The sequence below is a fragment of the Canis lupus genome, chromosome 1 (genome assembly GCF_048164855.1).
Source record: "Canis lupus baileyi chromosome 1, mCanLup2.hap1, whole genome shotgun sequence".
In the NCBI taxonomy this organism is placed as follows: Eukaryota; Metazoa; Chordata; class Mammalia; order Carnivora; family Canidae; genus Canis; species Canis lupus.
Genome location: NC_132838.1, coordinates 5426080 through 5449721, shown reverse-complemented (window position 1 = coordinate 5449721; position 23642 = coordinate 5426080). Strand labels below are relative to the sequence as shown.

Below are 23642 nucleotides of genomic sequence, written 5' to 3'. Positions count from 1 at the left end.
ATTACATTTATTTGTTCCAATGTACAGGTCAGTAGTGCAGAAATTCACTCAATTGACAAAGTCCTAAAGCAGTCTGTTATTTTTTTGACCAGAATTTTCCCCCTTATTTGTGTGTAATGGATGCAGGACTACAATAATGACAATTACTAAAGTTTTGAACTGTAGGACCTTTCTACAAATTGATATTAAGTAAAACTAAGGATATTTAAGTTTAAGAAAACATGATCCATTTAAAAAATTATGTGACTTTACAAAAACAGATCTTTAAGTATATGTTCCATTTTAAATAAGCTGGATGTATTAATATCCAGATTTATAAATAGCACAGCTGCATTCACCATTTGTTTCTCCCCTGTTGTTCATGGTTTTTATGCTTGTGCTTGATGTTTGCATGTTTTAGACTGAGCAGGCGCCTCTCTTTGAAAGGAGTTCTCCATATAATTAGGTATGGAAGCAGAGCTTTCCTAGGTCCATCCATCTGCCTGGTGGTCTGTGCCCTAGACATTATCCTGTATCCGGTGTTAGACTCTTTGCAGGGCACTCAGCATACAAGAACGATAGAGCTGTTTGAACTTTTGCCGCAAGAATGTTCAGTTTTGGTGCGAAGAGCCATAAACTGATAATCCTAAAATAGTATGGTAAAATTATTCATGAAACATGCTGGAGGTTTTGTGAGGCCACAGAGGGGGTCTGATTAGCAGGTTGGGTTATAAATTGGGAAAGAGTATGCTCCCCTCTCCTTTAATACTGTTGTCCCTCATTTGTTGCCCCAGGCACACAAACAGGTAATACACACTGGCATTTATAGAGGGGTGCCATCACTGCGCAAAAGGCATTGGGAAGGTTTGGATCCATTGCGTTGGCAATGCTCCTTCTATAAAGAGGTGCTCCTCGTTGAGTGATGGTGCAAGCCTGCTGTCTGTACCCTTACAGCACATCCCTCCCTTTTCCTGCACCACCCCCTCCAGGACTACAGTTGGGTTCAGTTTCAAGTGTTTTCTATGTTGCACCACAAAGGTGAGACGGGATGTTTCAACCCACGCTGAAGTGTATGTGAAGCACTAAGCAAAGAAGCCTTTAAGAGATATTGCTGGTCAAGTGTGCCTTGTGTCCTGAAGGTGTTGTTGCTACTCTCATTATTATGACATTTTTTTTTTTTTGTCAAAGATAAAAGTCCAATGTGTTACTAAAGAAAAATGTTGCAGTGTTGGGGGGTCTCAGGTCCATTACCAGAAGGATGGTTGTATGTGAGAGCTCGGAGTAGTCTTAATGATACCTGAACTTTGTCTAAGGAATTTTGGACAGTTTTGAGATTTTAAAAATGTCTCCTGGTACCCAACTACAGGTGAGCAGTTTGATTTGTTGGTAAAGTAGTGGAGAAAAAAGTTGTTTCATGCTATTTAGGGAAGCTCCTAAGAATATGGGAGGTCCTCTAGTAAATGCTTTATGAGAGTCCTTACCACCCAGCATGCCTCTTTTGCTCCTTAACTTGTTAGATTTGGATAAATCTAAGCAGGCATTTTTTAGTTGTGAGATAGGTTTTTATGGAGTAGTTTTCCCATTTTTTGTGGGAATTTTTACAGTGAAAATATTAAAAGGTATATAAGTCACATTTTAAATAACAAATCTTGTAGTGCAACACAAATTTTCTAACATCATACTATACTTATTTTATTCACAGACTAGAGGTAATTTGTGAGAGTTGGTGCTCTTGAGAGAAAATTATATGCATATGCTCCTCTTAGTAAATTAAAGTCACCCCTAAAATGTGAGTTTATATTTTTTAAATTCTCATTGCCATCATCATTTACAATAAAATTAGTTCCTATAGCATAACTATTGTTATCACACTTAAAAAATATACTGAATATGTCAAAGCTTTAAACTCAGGTATACTTTACAATCCATTTCCTAAAGACATTTAGGGAGTAAAATATGGTTTTTGAGTGAGTATATTTTGTTCTATTTTGTGGGGTTTACTAAGTTTAATATGCCTTTGTTTACTAAGTCCTCAAATCATCTTTGTAAAGTAAATTTTTAAATAAATTATATAGCGCATCTAAGTTTGAAGGCTTTTCCTTCTGCTTTCTTGAGATAAATGTTCTAGATAAAATCCATCTAATTAGTTTACCATGAACAGTTTCTACACTGCCACATCTTTGGCATTTTCTTCAGGTCAGGGTTGTCTGTATCACTCTCTGAGATGTGGGAAATGCTGAACATGCTTTTGGTGAGGGGTGTCAGAAGTGTGATGTCACTGCATGGGGATGTCACTGTGTGGGGCATCAGCCTGTGTCAGTGTCCCCCCAGCAAGGGTGCGTGGAGATAATTGTGTGGTTTGACTCTCTCTGACTCTCCCCTGAATCCTTACCTTGCCCTTGCTCCCAGACCAGAACTGTCTTCCCCTAAAGGCCATTCTTTTCAGCTTTACTTTCTCCTTCAAAATGGTGAGCTGTTTCTGTGATGAAAGAGGACATGTGGTCCCTAAACCGTGTTAGTTAGCATGGTAGAGAGAGTCCTCTTGAAAGAAGAAGGGCTGCTGTGCTAACATGGGATTGTTGTCTGTGTTTTTTTCTCTGGACAGCAAGATTGTAGTTTTGCTTCTGGAACCTTTCTTTTTTTTTTTTTCCTGTTAAAATTCAACTATCAAATATTTAAAAATATTTACTGGTATTCTAATGGTACTGGGCACTTAGTAGGTGCTGTGGATTGGATTGTGTCCTCAGAATTCAAATTTTCAAGCCTGGATCCCCAGTGTGACTGTTTTTGGATTTAAGACCTATAAGAGTTTATTAAGATTAAATGAAAGCATAAGGGTAGGGCCCTGAGGGCACCTTTTTGGTGCCTTCTCTTATAAGGACACTTACTTGTGCTCTCTCCCTCCTCCCCACACCTCCTCTCTGTCCATCAGTCTCCCACCCCCTCCCCACATGAGGATACAGTGAGAAGGTAGCCATCTGTAAGTCAGTAAGAGACTTTTTTCCGCAATCTGACCATGCTTGGACCCTGCTCTTGGACTTGGCTTTCAGAACAGTGAGAAAAGAACTTCAGTTCATTAAGCCACATAGTCCATGTATTTTGTTAGCACTCAGAGCTGGCTGAGACAATAAATAATTGCCAAGTACTGTTGGCACTGAGCTTGCCCTCCTAGAATCAGTTTGTTGATCAACTCATCAAAAGGGTGCTCGCTTCAGCAGCACATATACTAGAATTGGAATGATGCAGAGAAGATTTAGCATGGCTCCTGCAAAAGAATGACATGCAAACTCATCAAAAGGAAGCAACTGGTATTGCAAATAGTGAGATAACTAATTGCAAAGAGAAAACAACACAGGATGGTTGAATTTTCCTATATGTACTGTTTTCTGACTACTTGTAAGTGGAACTCTGGATTGAATTTTACTGTGACTCATGGTATGGACATGTGTCATCTACGGATAAGTGTACAGATTGATGAATTTTCATAAAATGATATACCCAGCATCAGGACTGAGAGACCCTGCAGTACCAGAAACCTCTAGCTCCTCTCAGCTGTGGCTGAGACCTCCTTCCCTTGTCTGTCATGGGAGGTAACTAGTATAGCTAACTTTCACCATTTTTGAAGTAGGCTGTTTCTTCCACATGGTGGCTTCTGATTTGAATCTAATCTTCAACCTGACCCTGATTTCTGCCTCTGCTTTTTTTTTTTTTTTTAAACCTTTTCTTTCTATTCCAGCTTCTTTTATATTGTTGGCTTTTAACCTGTTAATCTAGTCTTGCTTCACACTCCCAACCCCCACCCCATTTCTTCACTGCATTGTGGAGAGAAAAGACTATTTTACAGATTTAGGAAATAGATTTCATAAGCCCTATAAATAAATAAAATGCCTGTATCAGCTTTATTTCGTACATCATGAAATTCAAACTTCAAAGTGAGTTTGTGGTTTAATTTGCTTATGTTTTAGCTTGGTATGCACATAGACCTCTGTGGGGTGCCATTTCAGCTACCATTATTATAGTGAAAATATCTATAAAGGAGACATGCCTGTGAATATTCCATTTTTGAATGCTCTTCTAATGAGGTATTAGATCAGAGGTGGCATTACATTTTGGAGGGGCTGCTGATTAAATGCAGTTTGCATATTATTACATTGCTTTTTCAGTTGACATCAACTTTCTGGTGTGATACCAGCTCTGTGTCAAGAAGGATTCATAGCTCTGAGTTTAGATGTGAAATGGGAAAGGTGCTTGTGTCTTATTTGTGCCTTGGTCAGTTTTTCGTATTAAATACATCTCTGATATTTTCAATGGCAGTTACCCAAAATGTATAATTTAAAAGGCAAGTGCTTCATTTTTTTACACATTCAAGAATATTCAAATTCAAATTTTTTTTTTTTTTATTTATTTATGATAGTCACAGAGAGAGAGAGAGAGGCAGAGACACAGGCAGAGGGAGAAGCAGGCTTCATGCACTGGGAGCCTGACGTGGGATTCGATCCATAAACAAGATAAACATGTATTATCTATATCTTAAAAACATTGCAATTTTATCTATTTTCTTTATATTTCATTGATTTTTTAATAAAGTAGTAAATATTCTGCTTGAAGTGGAAAAAGCCTAAAGAAGAATAGATTTTATTGAAAGTGTAACATGAGATAAATTTATTTTTATTTTATTTTTAAAAAAGATTTTATTTATCTGATGCAGAGAGAGAGAGAGAGAGAAAGAGAGAGACAGAGAGACACAGAGAAGCAGGAGAAGTAACATAGGCAGAGGGAGAAGCAACTCTCCGTGGAGCAAGGAGCCTGATGCAGGGCTGGGTCCCAGGACCCCAGGATCAGGACCTGAGCTAGAGGCAGAATGACGCTCAGCACACTGAGCCATCCAGGCATCTGGAGAAAATTTATTTTTGATTTACATTCTTTCTAATGCACACAAATGAGTTTTATATATTGGCTAAAGTGTTAGAAGTGGAATGACATACACAGACTTATTTATATGTCAGTGTATCTCATATTGCATATAAACACATGATGCATGTACCTATACATACATGCACACACATACAGACATGTATAGATCTGGGATTGACAATTACAGGAGGTGGCGGTCTTACTATCTCAAGTTCTATGAAATACTAAAGCAGCTTTAGCTATCATATATATAAATACATGACAACTCTTTATGAAGCGTGAGTTTGCATTTTCTTGCTTTAGTTGCTGTTCTGTTTGCATTAACAGCTTTAGTGTAATGTTTTGATGCCTTAGACCCTGTAAGAGTCTTGTATTTGGGAGAAGGTGGAGGAAAAGGGATGGCTGTGATAAGGCACTATGGACTTGCAGGTACACTCATCCTGTAATTTATTGTACCTGTGATTTTAATAGCAAACATGGTAGGAATATGTTTTTATGATGGCAGGTCTTTTTCTTTCCATTAAGATTCTGTTTCTTCTCAGCTCACACAGACCCCAGTACTATGCTTAGAAGACTAACCCTTCCCTAGTTGCATTTTCATATCACCTAAATATCATTGCATTTAATGTCAAATACATTTTGAACAAGTTATTGCCACATTGAGTTAGAGTCTCAGTAGGTTTATAGAGGATTGATAGATAATGATATGTTTTTGGTGTCTTGATTTCAGACTTTTTTTTTTTTAGGTAATCTCTGAAAGTCCAGCTGTCATTAAAGTACCCTGGATTAAGCTCAGGGAAGATTGTTTCTGCTACAGTCTGTTGGAAGTGGTTGAGTGGAGAATATTGAGAGAGTGGCATCATGGGGAATGAAGACTATGATGTGGTGCCATAGACTGTGGTTTAGTTGAGTAGGATCCCCCTTGGAAATAGAAAGTTTTCAATTGCCCAAATGCTATTCATTCGGTGATAGCCCTTAAAATTTATTATATGCCTTAGAACAGCTTCAGATGGAGTATATAATTATGGCCCACATCTGATGTCCTATGAATGTATATTTGTAGATTAAAAATTATATTTTAAAATATGGGTCAAGGTTTTTTTTTTTCATATAATTTGCCCTATTTTGAATGTGGCTTATTTGGTGGGGAAAAAACATATCTTTCATTGTAGAAAAACTCAGAATTCATTTATACTGGTGAAATTGTATTTTTGTCCTTTATTAGTGATTAAATAAGATAGGAATATATTTAAAAATTAATAGCTTGTGTCTTGTAAATAGAAAGAAAACAAATACTGGACATTTTTGACAATATGAAAATTAAAAGAAATAGGTTAAATAAGGTCTTGATGTGAGATGTGAACTTTCTTTCACAGGTGAGAACAAAGTCTATGCATATAAAACAGGAAACTGTAGTTACTATTTATAGATGAAAGAGTACTTTGTATTGTATCTCTTGGACTATTTGCACTGACTTGTCTGGGAGCCAGTGTCCTTGTCAGCTACTAAAGATCATTTTCTTGCTTTCTTTTCCTAGTTAACAGGTCTGATGTAGACTGGAACATCTAATTCTGTGTGTCTCCCTCTCCGTCCCACCTACTCAGTGTCCTAGGTACATATGACTCCATAGCATATGGCTTATCATGGCTATGGGTGCTTTGGATTATGATGTTAGGTGGCGATATGTTTTAAGGCTAGTTATATAAACATGAGAAGTCCAGTCAGGAAATTCTTTAACATCAGGTCATTTTTACAGGATTTATTTGTGGATTTATTTGAAGGATTCATACCATCTTTGTCACTGTCTTTTATTTTATTTTTTATTTTATTTTAGAGCAGGAATGGGGGAAGGAGTCGGGGTGGGAGAGAGAGAGAGAGAGAGAGAGAGAGAGAGAGAATCTTAAGCAGACTGCATGCTGAGAACTGATGTGGGGCTTCATCCCATGACTCTGAGATCACAACCTAAGCTGAAATCAAAAGTAGGTTGCCTAATGGACTGAGCATCCAGGCGCCCCAATCTGCAATAAATTCGTAAAATTAACTGTAAAAGACTCCCATGTCCCTCAGTCCTGGTAGGTGAGATGTTCTCTATTCCCTGGATCTGATCAACCCAGAATTCTGTATATTACTCCTTATTGGAATGTTCATTTATTCCTCTATTCTCTCATCCATCCCTTCAACACACGTTTACTAGGTGCCTGATATGTTCTTGGTGTGGGGTTCAGCTCTGAACAAAACTGGCCATGTCACTTCTCTGGAGAAAAATCAGGAAAGGGATTGAGAGTTGAGAGGGTGGAGGTGTTATTTTATTTTAGATAAGGAGACTGCCAAGTCTGGTGTCCCTGCAAGGACTACAGGGGCAGGGAGGGGGCCCCTTTGCTGCTGGTGACCTGTCTTCATTCACAGCATCCAGCCCTGCAGGCAGACTGTGTTTACAAGTTTAGTGTCTTTCCCCCCAAGCCATGCTGTGAACTCCAGGAAGACAGAGACAGTATGTGCTCTGTTTGCCTAACATACTCCTAACACGTAAGAGTGAGTTCCCAGTAAACAGTGTCTAAGAAGTTGATTAAATTTTTAGTTACCTTAAAACACCTATATTTTTTAAGAAATCAGGTGGTCGTTGCCTTCTTGAGGAAGACTTCTTGTCTTTTCCCAACCATGGTGCCCATGTAGTAGTGGTCTGATGCATCGACACACACTAAGGTGACTGTTTCCTCCTGGAAGGGCTGCTTTTGGGGGTGTGGATGGCACCTGCTCTGCTGTGTGCATCTCCTGCCTCATGGGATGCATTCCATCATAATTGCTGAATGTGTTCCTTATTTACTTGAATGATGTAACTTGTAATGGCAAGTTAAATGAATGTTCAAAAGCAGCATGAATTCATATTTATCCAGAAAATCTAGTAAAACACATGCAAGTGTAGATACTATATTCATTTTTACTGGCAGAGTCTCAGTTCTTTCTAACTTTGAACAATTTTCTTTTTTGGCAACTTATTAATATAATATGCATGATATTATCTAAAAAAGGCATGAGATTTCATTGTGGTGAAAGAAATAACAGAAAGAAATGAAAAAAATCCTGAACTGGTGCTGTCTATATTAATAACATTTATATAAATACATTCAAAGATGAAGTTGCTGTTTTTGGTAATCTGGCATGAAAAATTAGTTTAAATTTATATGCTAGCAAATGGCTAATGAAAGGAAACAGTGACTTACTCTGGCTTTTAACAGTTGTTTTACCAACCACAGCAGCCTGCGTGGGTGTTAAGTTGCATCTTGCACAGGTATAGAGAGGTTTGTTTCTTACCATCTTCTAGTAATCCCATAAATTATTGTATATTGGGGTGTCACAGTATTTCTTCAGAATTTCTTTGTATCTTCTGTCATAAAGCCTGTTTACAACTTAATTCCAACTTCTGCTTGTAACTGTTGTGTTTTTAAGCGAATAAGAAGCATGTTGCTTCAGGTGTATTCCCGGAACTGGTAAAGAATTGGGAATTGTGGCCAATCAGCTTTCTGTCTGCTGACCTTTTTCTTTTGGGCCCCCTAATAAGTTTTGAAAGGGAGAGCTGGTTGTAGCCCTTTCCAAGGGAGCCTGCCTGGTGTGATGGCAGGTTCAGATCAAGCCCAGAAGTGTCTTCTCGTCCTTCGTTCCTACCTTCTGCCAGCTTGCTGTATGGCTGCCACAACAGTAACCTCACACGCGGCTTGATTGGTGAGGATTTACATGTGTGCTAATTAGAGTGGAATAAATGAGTGGCTGTTTGCTGCATTGCCATAAAGGGTGCCCAGATGTACACACTACATGAACATAATGTGCCCAGGCATGGCACATCAAAGTTTGTCAGCCGCATTACCTCAGCAGGCTTAGGGCCTGTCGCAGAGAATTTGCTGATCATCGTCCCCTATGATTTAGTGTCTTACTTGGTGAAAGTGAAAGACCTCAAAACCATGTCTTGGCAATAGGATTTTTGATCCTTTAGGAAAAAAAACAAAATATGTTTAAGCTTAACTGGGAGTAATGAATAGATGACCTTAAGCAATGTATATTCAAAATATGATTTATTATATTTTGAAATATTTTCCAGTAAAGCAAATAAAATATCAAGTAAGTTGGCATAATTGAATAAATTGAATTTTTAGGACTTGTATACACATCCGTCTTTTAGGTGGAATTAAGCCATGTTAGAACCACCCATGCGTTTGTCTGATGAAAGATGGAGCATGGAATGATTCCATGTAAATTTCAAACACTTATCTAGAACTTTACTGTGCATAAAATATCTCTATATGTGTTTAGAAATCTGCAATATATCTTCTTTTTAAATGTACAATTAATACTCGAATCCCCTGTGTTGCATGTATGCACAAAATCTGTAATATCTGATTACTTTGACAAGTAATTTTGTAGTTACATGTTCATAATATTGATAATATATTAATGTACAATGATTAAATGGTTAAGCTGCCACATTAAAGTTATGAGCAGGAACATTTATCCAGCACAGGGAGGTGGGAACAAAGCCTGTCTGTTCACAGATGGCGTTATTCAATCTCTGTGTCACTCTGTAATGTTAGCCTGAGAGCGTTGACTCTTAGCTTTGATACTGGGCTGCACTCGAGTGACCCAATACAGTTCAGTGATAAGGTTAAGTTAATTACTGGATCCGGGCTCTGCAGCTTCCACATGATTCTTGTGGAGAAAGATTTTGATGCCTTTTGCTTTAATTAAGCAGATATAATGGGGTTTTGAAATAATCCTGTCATTATCAATAAGCATCCCATGTTTCTTCCAACTTTGTTATATGTACTCTAGAAGCAAAGTTCTGTGAAGGGAATGAAGTTTTTCCATTATTGTCTGAATTGAAATGTTCCTTGTTAAACATGGGATCAGTTCAAATTGTGTATTTTAAAGGAATTTTGACCTGAAAAAGCCTGTTTGTAACTTCTGTTCAAAAGATGATAATTGTTTTGTTTATTCACATAAAGATACTAAAGATGAAACTGTCACTGTAATTTTGTGCTTTTACATTTGTGATATATTTTTCACTCAGTTTTTTAAACTAGGACAGATAAATTCTAACTTTAAAACGTTTACCATAATATTTAAGGTTTTAGGGCTTTTGCATATTATCTCTATTTATTGATTTGATTAATCCTATAGAGCTTACATAAATTAGTAGCAAAGTAAAAAATGAAGAAATACTGTAAAATTTTCATTTTTTCCTCATGTAGGAGTATTCTCATTTTGACACTTTAAAAATTCTAATGAATATAGAATTATTGTATGGGTAGAAATATAGGATTACACATTTTCTTCGTTTTTTTTTTTCTAATATGTGACTAGTGTAGTTTGGGAAAATGTTACAATGTTTTTTATTGAGTTTAGGTTTGCTCCCTACTATCCTTAGTAGGTTCCTTTTCTCATAGCTGTTCTGATGCTATGAGGACAGGACAGAACTCACCCTTGGACTTGTGCAACATGTACTTAGTAACTGTGGCACTGTCAACATCGCCCCTCTTCTCTGGGTGTTATTGAAGAATTTGAGTAATATTTCTTTAAATATACCTCACAGTGATGCTAGAGGCAAATGAGGTAATCAGAAAGAGCTGGAAGTGTTAGTCGTTTGTTCTTGTTACCTGGTACATGTTTACTGATGTTCACTAGCTTCTAAGTTGACAGAGTGAGTTAATCATTGTCTTTGACTTTTGCCCTCTGCGTTTTAAGTAAAGAAGTGAGCTTGAGTGGAGAATGGAGAAACAGTCTCTGCAAACACAGGTTAGAGTACTCAAACTTAGTCTGCCTATGAAGTCATTATTACAGGTAGGATGCCTATGACTCGTTCTTCACTCTACTAGCTGATTGGAAAGAGTCTTTTAAAGTAAGACTGGTTATTTTTTTCTAATGTCCTGTCAGAATGAGACACCAGTTTAGAATGAATGATGGAGACCCCTGGGTGGCTCAGCGGTTGAGTGTCTCCCTTTGACTCAGGGCCCAATCCCAGGGTCCAGGATCAAGTCCCACTTCAGGCTCCTGCAGAGAGCCTGCTTCTCCCTCTGTCTATGTCTCTACCTCTTTTTTTCTCTGTCTCTCATGAATGAATAAATAAATAAAATCTTAAAAAAGATAGAATGATGAATTGTCTCTATCCCTTCTCCATGGACTTTGTTTCCTAGGGAGGGGATACAAAACTTCAAAATTAAATTTAGATTTTAACTAGTATCCCCCTTTAATCTAGGTTATTTTGGTTTATAGAATGATATAACCCTTTTATTCCTTCTGCCCCCCTGCCCCCTAGGACCTGTGACCGTATTCTGTTACTGCCGCAGTGGGTAGTTAAGATGTCAGTGGAATTCAAGGTTGATGTCTGTTTACCTTAAAATAGGGAGATTATGGTGGATTCAGGGTGACATAGGGGTCCTTCCATGTGGGGGAGGTTGTGGCACATAATGTAAGAAGGACTCCCCCACCATTGCTGGCTTTGATGATGGAGGAAGGGGTCCTTAGGCAACAAATGTGAGTGGCCTCTAGAAGCTAGAAAGGGCATGCATGGATGGGTATCTTCCTCTAAGAGCCCCCAGAAAGGGTTCTTCTAAAGTATAGATCTGGGAAATAATATGTTTGTATTGTTTTAAGCTACTACATTTGTTATAATTTGTTGCAACAGCCCTAATACAGTTATATATACTGCAAAGCAAAATTATCCATTAAAACTTATTTATAAATCTTTTTATTAAAGATTTAAAACACTTTGTTAATATTTATTTAATTTTGATTTTACTGTAGACTTCAGGAGAACCCAGGGTGTGTGATTTGGCCCTGCATGCTTTAGATACGTGTCTTGGCCATTTCATGGCTAGAATTGTGCAGCCTTGTGTTAGACACCTTTAGAATGTGGTTATTAGGCAGGTGGTATAGTTGGAAGTCTTGGGTTCATAGTCCAGCTTCTGTATCTTAGTTATAGGAAAGTGCCCTTAGCTTCTTTACCTCAAAGTGAGGAAATAATGTGTCTTTTTGAGGAGGTGATCAGGTGATGTATGTGTATGTGGGTCAGAAACTATAAAATGCTGCCTGTACCCTCTGTTATTAAAACTCCATCTTTCATTTTAGCCTCAGTGTGTGACATTGGGGAGCTCTGCACAGCAGCGGTTAGGGACTACGGATTCTTGCTCTTGTGCCCTGGGGCTGGCAGAACTTACCTTGCTGCTGTGTTGGCTTTGCCTTGACTTGGAAAATCGAGGAGACGCTGCCTTGCTTCTCTTTGGCCTCATCTGTATGACTGCTGCAGAATTGGGAGTGTAGCTATTCGTTTGCATTTCCCCAGAGCTAATTTGCTACTTTTCTTTTTCATTCTTGTCAAACATTTTAAGTTTAAAGAAAATGATTATTTTCCATTTATAGGAGTTTCTGACATACTTTATCTTCCAAAAGTTCAATTCATTTAAAATTAATAAGGTTATTGAACAATGGCTGTAGTGGGCATGGAAGGTAATCCATCCCCGTCCGTGCCCTCCCTGTAATCCTCAGTAGCACCGGTGTCAGATACTGGCCCAACAGAGCATGCACCATGCCAGAGGCACACGGCCCACTAGCTCACTTGTCCTGGGGAAGTCGCAGGAGATGTCACCGAAACATCAAAGACACATGGGAGTCTTTTATGTGCATAGTGGAGGCAAGGACGTAGCAGGATGGAAGCGTAGCTGTTTCAGATCCATGCAGCATCCCAGTGTGTAGGGCCTGAAGGAGAGAGGAGCACAGGGAGGGAGACAGGGCTTTCTGTGTCAAGGGCTGTGGAAACAGTATGCTTTACTTGGTACTGTCCCTGCGGTTGTGGGGAGGCTGGTGGAGTTGTCTGGTCTCCCTGCTACCCCTCGCCCTGAAGTTTGTATGTGAGACACCCACTTCAGTGACGGAGGCTTCCCTGGGGAGGCTGCTGCAGGGGGCTGGGGGTGAAAGCTCCCTGGAGCATGGGGCAGCAGGGAGGGTACATGTTTGCTGTGGAAAAGACAGGGCTGAGGTCCCAACAGAAGGAGAGCTGGGTGAAGCACGCACTGAAAAGACTCTAGAGGACTGCCTGGGAGTGCACAGCCGGCCAACCAGCTCCATGGAAGCAGGCTTTGGAAAGGAGAGCATGACACATCTGTGTTTGTGGCCTGTGGCTCTTCCAGGAAGAGGTGCTGAGATGAAGAGGAAGGGAGGCAATGGAGATGCAGGCAGTGAGTTGGCCTGAGAACACCCAGAATGAGAGAATGACTGGGGGATACCACTGGGGAGGTTCATAGCTCAGCCAGGGACATGGAAATAGACACTGGGACCCTGGCAGGTTCCTGCTCAGTACATGGCCAGGATGACATCTGAAACGTCTGTTGTTCTTTCTCAAATAGCGGGGAGCAGGGCATGGAGGACCTCCTAGCTCAAATACTTGCTGTGTTGATGACTGCATGTCCCCTGGGGGTACTTTAATGCTTCTTGTCCTGTGCAGTCAGGCCTAGGGTTGGTGTTCTTCAAACACTTTTGCACGTGTAAAATTGCATATCTCATACTTTATTCCATTTTAGGTAAAAAACACACAAGGGATTTGAAATGAAAGATCTCTAAGATTATCAAAATTCTAAGACTTTTTATCAGGTTAAGTTTTTGAATATATGTTCAATTAACACCTTCACAAACCCCTTTAGACCAGGAACTGACATGGGGGCAATGTTGTACATTGAAAACATCAGTCCCATTATATATTTGCTAAAGTCCAGAGAAAAGCTTACTAGGTTTCCCTAATGTTCCTTTTATATAATGCCCTGAAATTGTACATTACATGTACATTATTATGTGATTAAAACATATTTTCGGGCAGCCCAGGTGGCTCAGCGGTTTAGCTGCCTTCGGCCCAGGGTATGATCCTGGAGACTCCGGATTGAGGGCTCCCTGCATGGAGCCTGCTTCTCCCTCTGCCTGTGTCTCTGCCTCTCTCTCTCTGTGTCTCTCATAAATAAATAAAATCTTAAAAAAAACAAACAAACATTTTCAGTTAGATCTTAAGTCACTAGGTAAAAGGGATTTTTAAAAACATATATGAAATAGCTATTTTTCAGACACCCTCCTCCAGTAAGCACGTTTGACTTAGGCATTTGGGAAATGTGGCTCAACTTGTTTTGTTCTGATATATTAACATTCATCATGAAATAACTCTTTGGGCTTTAACGTGGGGGGAGGTTTATTAAAAGAGAAATGTCCTCCTGCTCTCTGTCTTTTAATGATTGAAACAAAACATAATAGCTCCCAAATTTTGTAGCATTTATACAAAGATTGTATATTATAGGGAATAGCTTATGTTTTAACAATGCATGATGTCCTACTGTTTCATTACTAATGGGTATGTGACAGTGATGGTCATTGCAAATATTTTAAATTTAGAACAATTTACACCTTGCAGATAAATTATTGTGCAATAGCCATTTCTTTTAAGTGACAGTTATAGGACTTATCCTTTGAATACTGTGTTTCGCATAATATAGCAGAAGTAAAAGTAATGATCAAAAGACCAAGGTTGGTATGTGACATTTCCTAAAAGGCTTGAAATAACTTGGCATTGTATATTAACATTCAGAAAACACAGTCATGCCTCAACACATTAAGCTTCTTATGTATTTCAGCTGAGGTGGTGATTTTTACTTTTGGACATATTCTAGAAAAGCTATTTGAAAAGTTAACTTTCTCATACCAACTGAAGCAAGAGTTTGATTAGTTTATTATAAGAATATTTTCTTTCCCCCTTTTAATAAGATAGGATAAGCAGTAGCTTCATTTGTTGTTGGAAAAAGTGTAATTGCAAAAATTAACTTGTCATACACCACAGCTCAGCACAGTAACTTTCTTATAAGTCCATGGTCACAGTATGTTTTTGCAATTCAGCATCTGCTCTGTGGGATACTGATGGCTTCTATGAAGAAAAGTACCAGGGTGAGCAATTAAATGCAAAATGACAGCATAAAATATGATCATTATGGTTTACAAAAGACACATTTATGAATTTTGCAGATAACTGTCATTTTTCTACTCATATTTTTTCTTGCTTTGTTAGCTTAATAATTTCAGTACAATTTATTTTTTTCTTTTAAAAAGTGAATAGCACCATTTTATTATCCTGGCACTTGTTTATATGTCTTTTTTGTTTGTCAGTTGTGAAGATTAATGATAACTCTTTCACTGTCTTTTGACACAGTACTTTCAACTTTATTTCAAAATTGAAGAATTTAAAAAAAATACAAGGCAGTTGTATTTTAAGAGTAAAAATTCTATGATTATTTAGTATTTTATTATATGCGGATTGTATAATATTCACCACCTGGGAATAAGGTTTGCCAGTAGTTTGCTCGTAGCACAGGTAGTATTTTGGAGTATTTTTTGCAGCTTCACCTCTTTGATTTGGTAGGGAGTAAAACAGTGTTGACTCAGGAAGTCATATGGGACATGTGGAAAGTTGTATTTCCTTTGCTTTTGCTTGTAAAGTGTATTCTGCATACAGTGAAATCTCTCAAGCTCCCTTGTGACCCTGAAGCTCCCCATTGTCTCCCCCCTCCCTTGTTCTCCCTCTGCAACTCTGCAGCCCTGTCTGCCTTTCCAGCCTTACCTCGCACTGCTCCTTCTCACGGAGACCTACCTGTCAACCAGTTACCTTCATCATTTATGTCGTCTCCGATCTCACTTTCTTTTACTTCTGTAGTATCCCTATTCTCTGGGATACTTTTTTTTTTTTAACCATTTGGTTAAATCCAACCTGAACTTGGAAGGTGTGGTTCAAACTCTACCCTTTCCATGAAGACTTTGGTAATCTCCACTGTCAGCCGGAACTTCTCTCTGTGTTCCTGTGGCATATCTTGGGTGTTTATCATTGTTATCAAAATGTGCTTTGCAGACAGAACCTAGTTTATGTTTTTTCATTAATTAAGAAAAACCATATTTACTGAAATCCTACTCCATGCCGGGTATTGTCCTGGGCCCTGGGATACCGTGGTGAAAGTTGATTTCCTCTGTTCAAGGCTGTCATGTAGTCTGTTCAGATGCAGTGCAGTCAGGACAGTAGTGGGTGCCCTGGGAGTATGGGAATGCTCAGCAGAGCACTGCTCCATCCTCAGGATCTTTAGGAGGAGGCTGCACGGCTGAGAACTTGGGACAGGAGAGCACAGCCATAGACCACCTATGGGCCACCTCGACCAGCGCTCACTGAATCATTGAGGACTTACTGTCTCACAATGTCTTTTTTTAACTTCCTAAGTTTTTGGCTTTTGGAACCTTGCATAACATGATTTAATATTGTCTCAATGACTCAGCATTATTATTTTGTACATTTCCATGTTGGGCTCTAAGAAATCATGTCCTCCAGACATTTTGACCTGGAGAAGTATGTTTTTAAACATCTGAATGATCCCTGACTTCCTTTAAGTTTTTCTGTCTGCTTTTTTTTTTTCTTCCCTTTTCTCATCGGACTGTTATCATTTACCATTAATAAGAAGGCAATGACTCAGGTTTATCAGTATCAGGAGAGGGTCATGGGTCTGAAGAAAAAGCATAGAGACGTCTTCGATCCCAGTACTTAAATTCAGACATTCTCTTTAAATAGATGTTTTGCTGCATGCAGCCCTTTTGGCAGGTTTCTTATTTTTAGCTAAGTCTTGGTGGGTGATGTTGATGCCTTTGATGAGGTTTTGATAGCTTGGTTGTTAATTTTTTCCCTCTGTCACGATTCAGATCATTTTGTTTTCATTGCTCTCCCGACGTCGTCTGTCCTATTTTGTTTTACCACAGAAATACTCTTAGATGGTTTATGTTTTGAGAATTAATAGACAAGGCTTATTTTAGCCATTTGTTCTTATAAGCCTTTTTTCAATGATGGCATCACAGCAGGCATTTTTTTTTATTGTGATCAGTTTTGAATAAAGTATATCAGTTTTATTCATTATGAATTTTATTTATTAATGGAATCAGGTCCATGAATGATGAATTTAGGAATGAATGCCACCCTGTGAATTAATTGCTGTTTGTTTCACAGGAAGGCAACACTAGGACAGTATTGTGCACGTGTCATTGTGTGTATATTTAAATACAGAGACATATACTGTCTGTTGTTGTTAATGTCATTCTTGTCTTTACCTTTTAAAAACATGTGAGTACACACATATGAGAGAGGGAGTGTGTGTGCACATAGGTGTTTTTTTTTAGCATTTCTAGATTGGCCCAGTGATTTTAATCTAACCTTTTCCACTAGAGTTTTAGGTATGTAAAAATTCTGTATCAGAATAGCAGTTGAAATGCCGTCATTTTGTTTCTTTCTTTTTTTTTTTTTTTTTTAAAGATTTTATTTATTCATGAGAGACACAGAAAGAGAGAGGCAGAGACACAGGCAGAGGGAGAAGCAGGCTCCACAGGGAGCAGGGAGCCCGATGTGGGACTCGATCCCAGGTCTCCAGGATCATGCCCTGGACTGAAGGCAGCGCTAAACCACGGAGCCACCTGGGCTGCCCCGTCATTGTGTTTCATAGTGCAATTACTTATTGTGACAATTCCTATTAAGGAAGAGTCTGTTTTCATCAGCTTTGCTTTGGACAGAAATATTGTAAGCCTAGACTATACTCCTGAGTCTGTTAGGCAATCACACTTTCTTTATACTTTAGTGTTAGAATAGCTTTGCATTTTGTGATTCTGAGTACACAGACATGAAATATTCAAGATGAAGCAGACAATAAAATTTACTTATTTTCCATATGATAACAGGTGCTTCTTTCAGTAATAAAACTGAATTATGTGTATGGGATGAGATATGGGGTCATTTTTTTATGTAGTCATAATTATATAATTTATTTGTATGAATGGTTTTTATAGTAAAATCTGTTAAGGTTTTATCTGCTTACACTCAGCACAGATTTAAGGTTCAAAACAAATTAAAAGAAACAAAACTAGAGATCTTTAAAAAAGTGTTGCTTGTTTATATTTACAAATTTTCCTTATTATTTAAATGTTAGTACTTTTAAGCAGGTGTATAAGGCTTATGTACTTTAAAACCCTTGTTTGTTCATTCACTATTTTTTTACTATTTACTTGTTTCTTTCTTCAACAATTTCATTGCAGAATAATTTTAGTACAGAAAGGGGCATCCATTTAAAGTGTATGGTCTGATGTGTTTTAACAGTTCCCTGTACCTCTGAAGACATTAACAGAATGAAGATAAAAGAAATTTTTGTCAGTATCTCTGGGCCTCTTTGTAGCCCATCACCCCTGGAGGCCACAGGGAAACAGTGACCTGCTTTTTGTCTCCTTAAATTAATTTGCAGCATCATTTAGTATGGACTCTTGTGTAAGTCCTTGTGTGGACATATGTTTTCATTTCTTAGGTGTAATTACCTAGGAGGGGAACCACTGGGGTTTGCAAGGACTCTGTGCTTCCTGCTTTCGCAGGCTGCCTTCAGGTTGTCTTCTTTACCTTTCAGCTGTGCTCTGTATTCGTAGTCCTTAGCATATAGGCCTGGCACAGTATTTGGTTACATTTATGTTTGCACTATTTTAAATGGAATTTTATGTTGTTAATCTTTAAAAGTATAATTGATTTTTGCATGTTAACTTTTGTCCTTTGAATTTCTTAAATTCACCCATTTGCTTTAGAGCGTGTGTGTTTATATATATATGTACGTGTATGTTCATAGCTTAGCCTAAGGGCTTTTTGGATTTTTTAATGTAAATCATATTTTTTTTTATGAATTGGGAGTAGTATTATATTTATTCAGTATTTATGCCTTCACTTTTTTTGTCCTTCATTTTTAGTAATATCTTCTTAAAAGAGGTTTGGTATGTTAATATGCCCGCTCTAGCTGTCTTGTGGTTACTGATTGCATGGAATAGTATTTCCAGTTTTTTATTTTGAATTATTTGTCTTTTTGAAACTGTTTCTCTGTAACACATAGTTTTGGTCTTTTTCCTTTCATACAATCTGATAATTTATTCTTTTTAACTATGGTATTTATTTTATTAACATGTAATATAATATAGTTGGTTGGATTTATTCTTTCTGTTTAGCTCTTTATTATTCTATGTCTTGTGTATGTTTTTCATCTGTTCCTCTTTTTTACTTTGTATTCCACATTGAATGTGAACCCAGTCAGTTATGTTTATCTGGGAGCATCTTTCTTGCCTTTTCATTTTTGAAGTATAGTTTTGCTGGGTATAGAATTCATGATGGATAGTTCTTTCAGTACTTTTATTATATTATTCTTCTAGCTTTTATCTTCTCTTGATCCTGGTAAGTCAGTTCTTAGTTGTTTGTTTTTTTTTTTTTTCCTCTTCTGTATGATATAGTCACCTGTTAAACATGTAGCTATTCCCTGCATGTGATAAATTTTTCTTTTGTTGCTTTGACTTGATATTTCTAGGGATGAATCTTTGAGTATTTATACTTTTTGATGTTTTCAAAATTCTTCTATCTGTAGATTAAGGTTAATTTTGGCAAATTTGGGATGTTTTCAGCCATTATTAAAAAATTTTTTTTCCTGCCCCTTTCTTTTCTTATTGTCATTTTTATTGCACATTTGTTGAAATAATTCAAATTGTCACATAGGTCTCTGAGGTAATGTTCATTTTTCCTAATATTTTCTTTTATTTTTTATCTTCTGATTAGTTAATTAATATCATTCTTTCTTCTATTTTCCTGACTTTTCTCTCTGCCTTCTTAATTCTGCTGTTTTCCCATATAGTAATTTTTTATTTGTTTAGTACTTTTCATCTCTAGCATTTCTATTTAGTTCTTTTTTGTAATTCTTATTTTCTTACTCATATTCCTTGTGTGTTGAATCACTGTCGTTGTATTTTTCTTTAATTTTTGAACATTTAAAAGAATTCTTAGAACATCTTTACAGTAGCTACTTGAAGACTTTTTCTGCATCTGGTCTTCGGCAATTTTCTGTTTTTATATTGAATATTTTTTTTTTTCTTCCTTAATCTGGGTCTTAGTTTATCTTTTCTTTTACACATATATTATGATGTCTTTTTGTTGTAATTGTTGCAAATAGGAAATTTTATATTGTAAGGTGTGATAAGTTTGGATTTTGATTGACTTTTCAGAGAATGTGTTTTTTCCTTTAACTTGCGTGTTTCATGGCCTTAAAATCATGGAATTTTATCTTCCCATTGTGGGTAGCCTCCGGTGTTTCTATTCAGTTTTTATATGATTTATTTATATATTTTTACCTTGACTTCCTGGGTGTTTCCCCTGTGGATGTAAAATATAATGATCAAACAATGATTTAGGCAATGTTTATGTCTGACACATTGAGCCTATGAAGGTCTTTGCCATTAGCTCTTCTTTTCCTTTGTGTATTGGGATGCATTGAGAGTTTACCTGTTTGTTATGCTTATCTTGGGTCTTTTGCTATCTGCCATGTTCCCTTGGGTTTTCTTTGTACCCCTGCTTAGTCTACCAGGAATGTGTGGAGAGCTTCATCTAGTCCTTTTATTGGTCTTTTATTTATAGGCTCTCCTTGCTAAATTTCTTGCTTGTCTGCCACATGTTCAAACTGGGCTTATATCTCAGTAGCCGTGTTGTGAGATTTAGTTATTTGCATCCTACCAACTTTGTCACTTTCCCCTGACATAGCTATGTGGTTTTGCTCCCTCCCTGAAATAGTTTCCTTCCTCCACCACCTTGGATTATAGCTCCTGGTTTTCTCTTCTCTTCCCTTTCCTTTCCTTTTCCCTTTCCCCTTTCCTCTCCCCTTTCCTTTCCCCTTTCCTTTCCCCTTTCCTTTCCCCTTTCCTTTCTCCTCTCCTCTCCTCTCCTCTCCTCTCCTCTCCTCTCCTCTCCTCTCCTCTCCTCTCCTCTCCTCTCCTCTCCTCTCCTCTCCTCTCCTCTCCTCTCCTCTCCTCTCCTCTCCCCTCCCCTCCCCTCCCCTCCCCTCCCCTCCCCTCCTCTCCTCTCCTCTCCCTCTTTTCTATGCTAGTAAAACTGTCATGTCCATCACCAAGTCCAAGGGGCCCTCCCCTCCCCTCCCCTCCCCTCCCCTCCCCTCCCCTCCCCTCCCCTCCCCTCCCCTCCCCTCCTCTCCTCTCCTCTCCTCTCCTCTCCTCTCCTCTCCTCTCCTCTCCTCTCCTCTCCTCTCCTCTCTCCCTCTTTTCTATGCTAGTAAAACTGTCATGTCCATCACCAAGTCCAAGGGGTGTGTGGAAGGAGTGGTAGTATCCTAGGCAAGTGCTCCTTTCACCAGCTCCTACCCAGGGCTTTAAATAAGGTGCCTTTCCACCTGGTGCCTGAATTTGATGTTGAGAATCATGAAATTATGACTTTTGATAATTATATGCAGTTTTATACTGGTTTTAAAGGAGAAGGTCTGTTGACATCTTTATATTATCAAAACTGGGTGTTCCTGAGTGAGTCAGGATTTCTTCAGGACTTTCTGTTGCCCCATTTTCTTCCTCTCTCTTTTTTCCTTCTGGGACTCTAATTAATTAACTGTATGTTAGATCTTTTGTGCTTGTTCCATACGCAGGACTCTGAGGCTATCTTTGCTTTTTAAAAATTTTTAAACATTTTATTATTAAAAAAATATTTTTTTATTTTGAGAGAGAGCGAGAGCATGCATGTGTGCAGGAATGTTGTGAGGGGGAGAAGAAGAGGGAGAATCTCCGGCAGACTCCCTGTTGAACATGGAGCCCCACCTGGGGCTCTGTCTCATAACCCTGAGATCATGACCTGAGCTAAAACCAAGAGTTGGGCACTCAACTGACTGAGCCACCCAGGCGCCCCCCATCTCTTTACTTTTTTTTTAAATTTAATTTTTTCCTCCTCTCTATTCTTCATATTGGGTACTTGCTGTCGATCTGCCCTCAGACTTACTGATTCTTTACTTTGTCATCTCCATTTTGTTACTAAGTCCATTTTTTTAATTCTAAATATTTTATTTTGGGGGTGCACCTAGGTTGCTCAGTGATAAAGCAACTGCCTTTGGCTCAGGTCAGGATCCTGGGGTTCTGGGATTGAGTCCCACATTGGGCTCCCCGCAGGGAGCCTACTTCTGTCTCTATGTCTTTTCATCCTCTCTCTCTGTCTCTCATGAATGAATAAATAAAATCTTAAAAAAATATTTTTTGTTTTTAAAACTTTCATTTGATTTTAAAAAAATTATTCCTTTCCTGAAATTTCCTTTTTTTTTTCCATTTGTTCCAAGCATATTTACTCTACTTAGTATAGTTATAATGGCTATTTTGAAGTCCCTTAAAGTAATTATAGCATTTTGGTCATCTTACTTGTTGTAGATCTTTTTGTTTGAGATTTGGTCACAATTTTCTGGCTCTTCTTAAGTAATTTTGGATTGTCTCCTGGGCATTTTGAATTTCATGTTGTGTGGTCTCTGGATTTTGTTTTACTGCCTCTAATATTGTTGGTATTTTCATTTTACCAGGCAGCTAATGTCATTACCTTCAGATAGCATCTCTCATTCTGCAGTGATTCAGCTGCTCATATCTCATTTCTGATATTTAAGTTTTAATGGCAATCTTCTTTTAGCCTTCCTTGTTCATACATGGCTGGCTTATTCTGGGCTTATTCATAGAATCAGGTGATCTTTTGACTCCCTCTTTTATGGTATTTATTTCTTAGACTTCCGTGGCTTTCCTTGCATTGGATACTTGCTATCTGATCCAGAAGTACAGCTGCTTTCCCCACTGTGATTTTAGCTGCCCACCTGTCTTTGGGCTCCACCTCTGGCATCTTCTGGGTAAAACCACCTGTGAGGGAGTGGATCTGGATTTACTGGTCACTAATCTGTGTGCTTCAGGCCTTGCCTACACTCTAAAACTTGTGGAGTTTCTTAACTCCTTAGAACCATCAGATAGTTTGTGTTGTTAGCATTCTGTCCAAACTTTATAGCTGTTATTTGTAAGAGATTTGGTTTGTTAGACACTTATTACTTCATACCAGAAGTGTATGAATTTAAAAGAAAAATCTGTAGTTTCTTTAAAAAAATACTTCTTTTCTGAAGGCATTATACTCATTGTGGGAAATTGGGAGGGGTTAATAAATTGTAATGAATGTGAAAAAATCACCTTTAATTCACATTAACATTTTGATATAATTCTTTTAGTATTACACAACTGCATGTGCTATACATAAGATTTAAAAATTTGCTTTTGCCTTAAAATTACCTGAGAAGTGTTTGCAAATACTATGAAAATATTCTTGGTAGGTATTTTTATAGCAGTGTAACATTCTGTATGTATGCACAGAATATTTTATATCACTTTCTTAATGCTTCTTGCATTAGTTGGTTCCCACTTTTACTTTCTCATATGGATGGCCTTGTGGTGGATGTCTTTATATACATTATGGTGCCCTTTCATATTATTTCTTTGGCATGCTAGAAGTAGAAACATTAGATTTCAAAGTGAATGGTGATATTTGAAGTTGCTCTTATATAAAACTAAATTACTTTTTAGGGAGCACCTGGGTGACTCAGTCAGATGAGCCAACTCTTGGTTTTGGCTCAGGTCATGATCTCATGGGTCATGAGATCAACCCCCATGTGATCCCCACATTGGATACTGTGCTCAGTGGGGAGTCTGTTTGAAGATTCTCTTCCTCTGCCTCTCCCCCTACTCATGTGCACACACTCTCTCTCTCATAAATAAATAATTCTTAAAAAAATTGCTTACTAGAAAGTCTGATCTATTTGACACTTGTGAGAGTATTCTGCTTATTGCACTTTCCA

General features: G+C 38.0%; 1 protein-coding gene and 1 non-coding gene across 14 annotated transcripts in view; both read left to right on the top strand.

Moving 5' to 3' along the window:
- The window catches only part of ZNF407 (zinc finger protein 407), a 449612-nt gene that overhangs the window by 94316 nt on the left and 331654 nt on the right, over positions 1-23642 (top strand). The window lies entirely within an intron of this gene.
- Positions 3182-3289, top strand: LOC140608865 (U6 spliceosomal RNA). Its single transcript, XR_012010856.1, has one exon. It is a non-coding gene; the product is annotated as a U6 spliceosomal RNA (small nuclear RNA).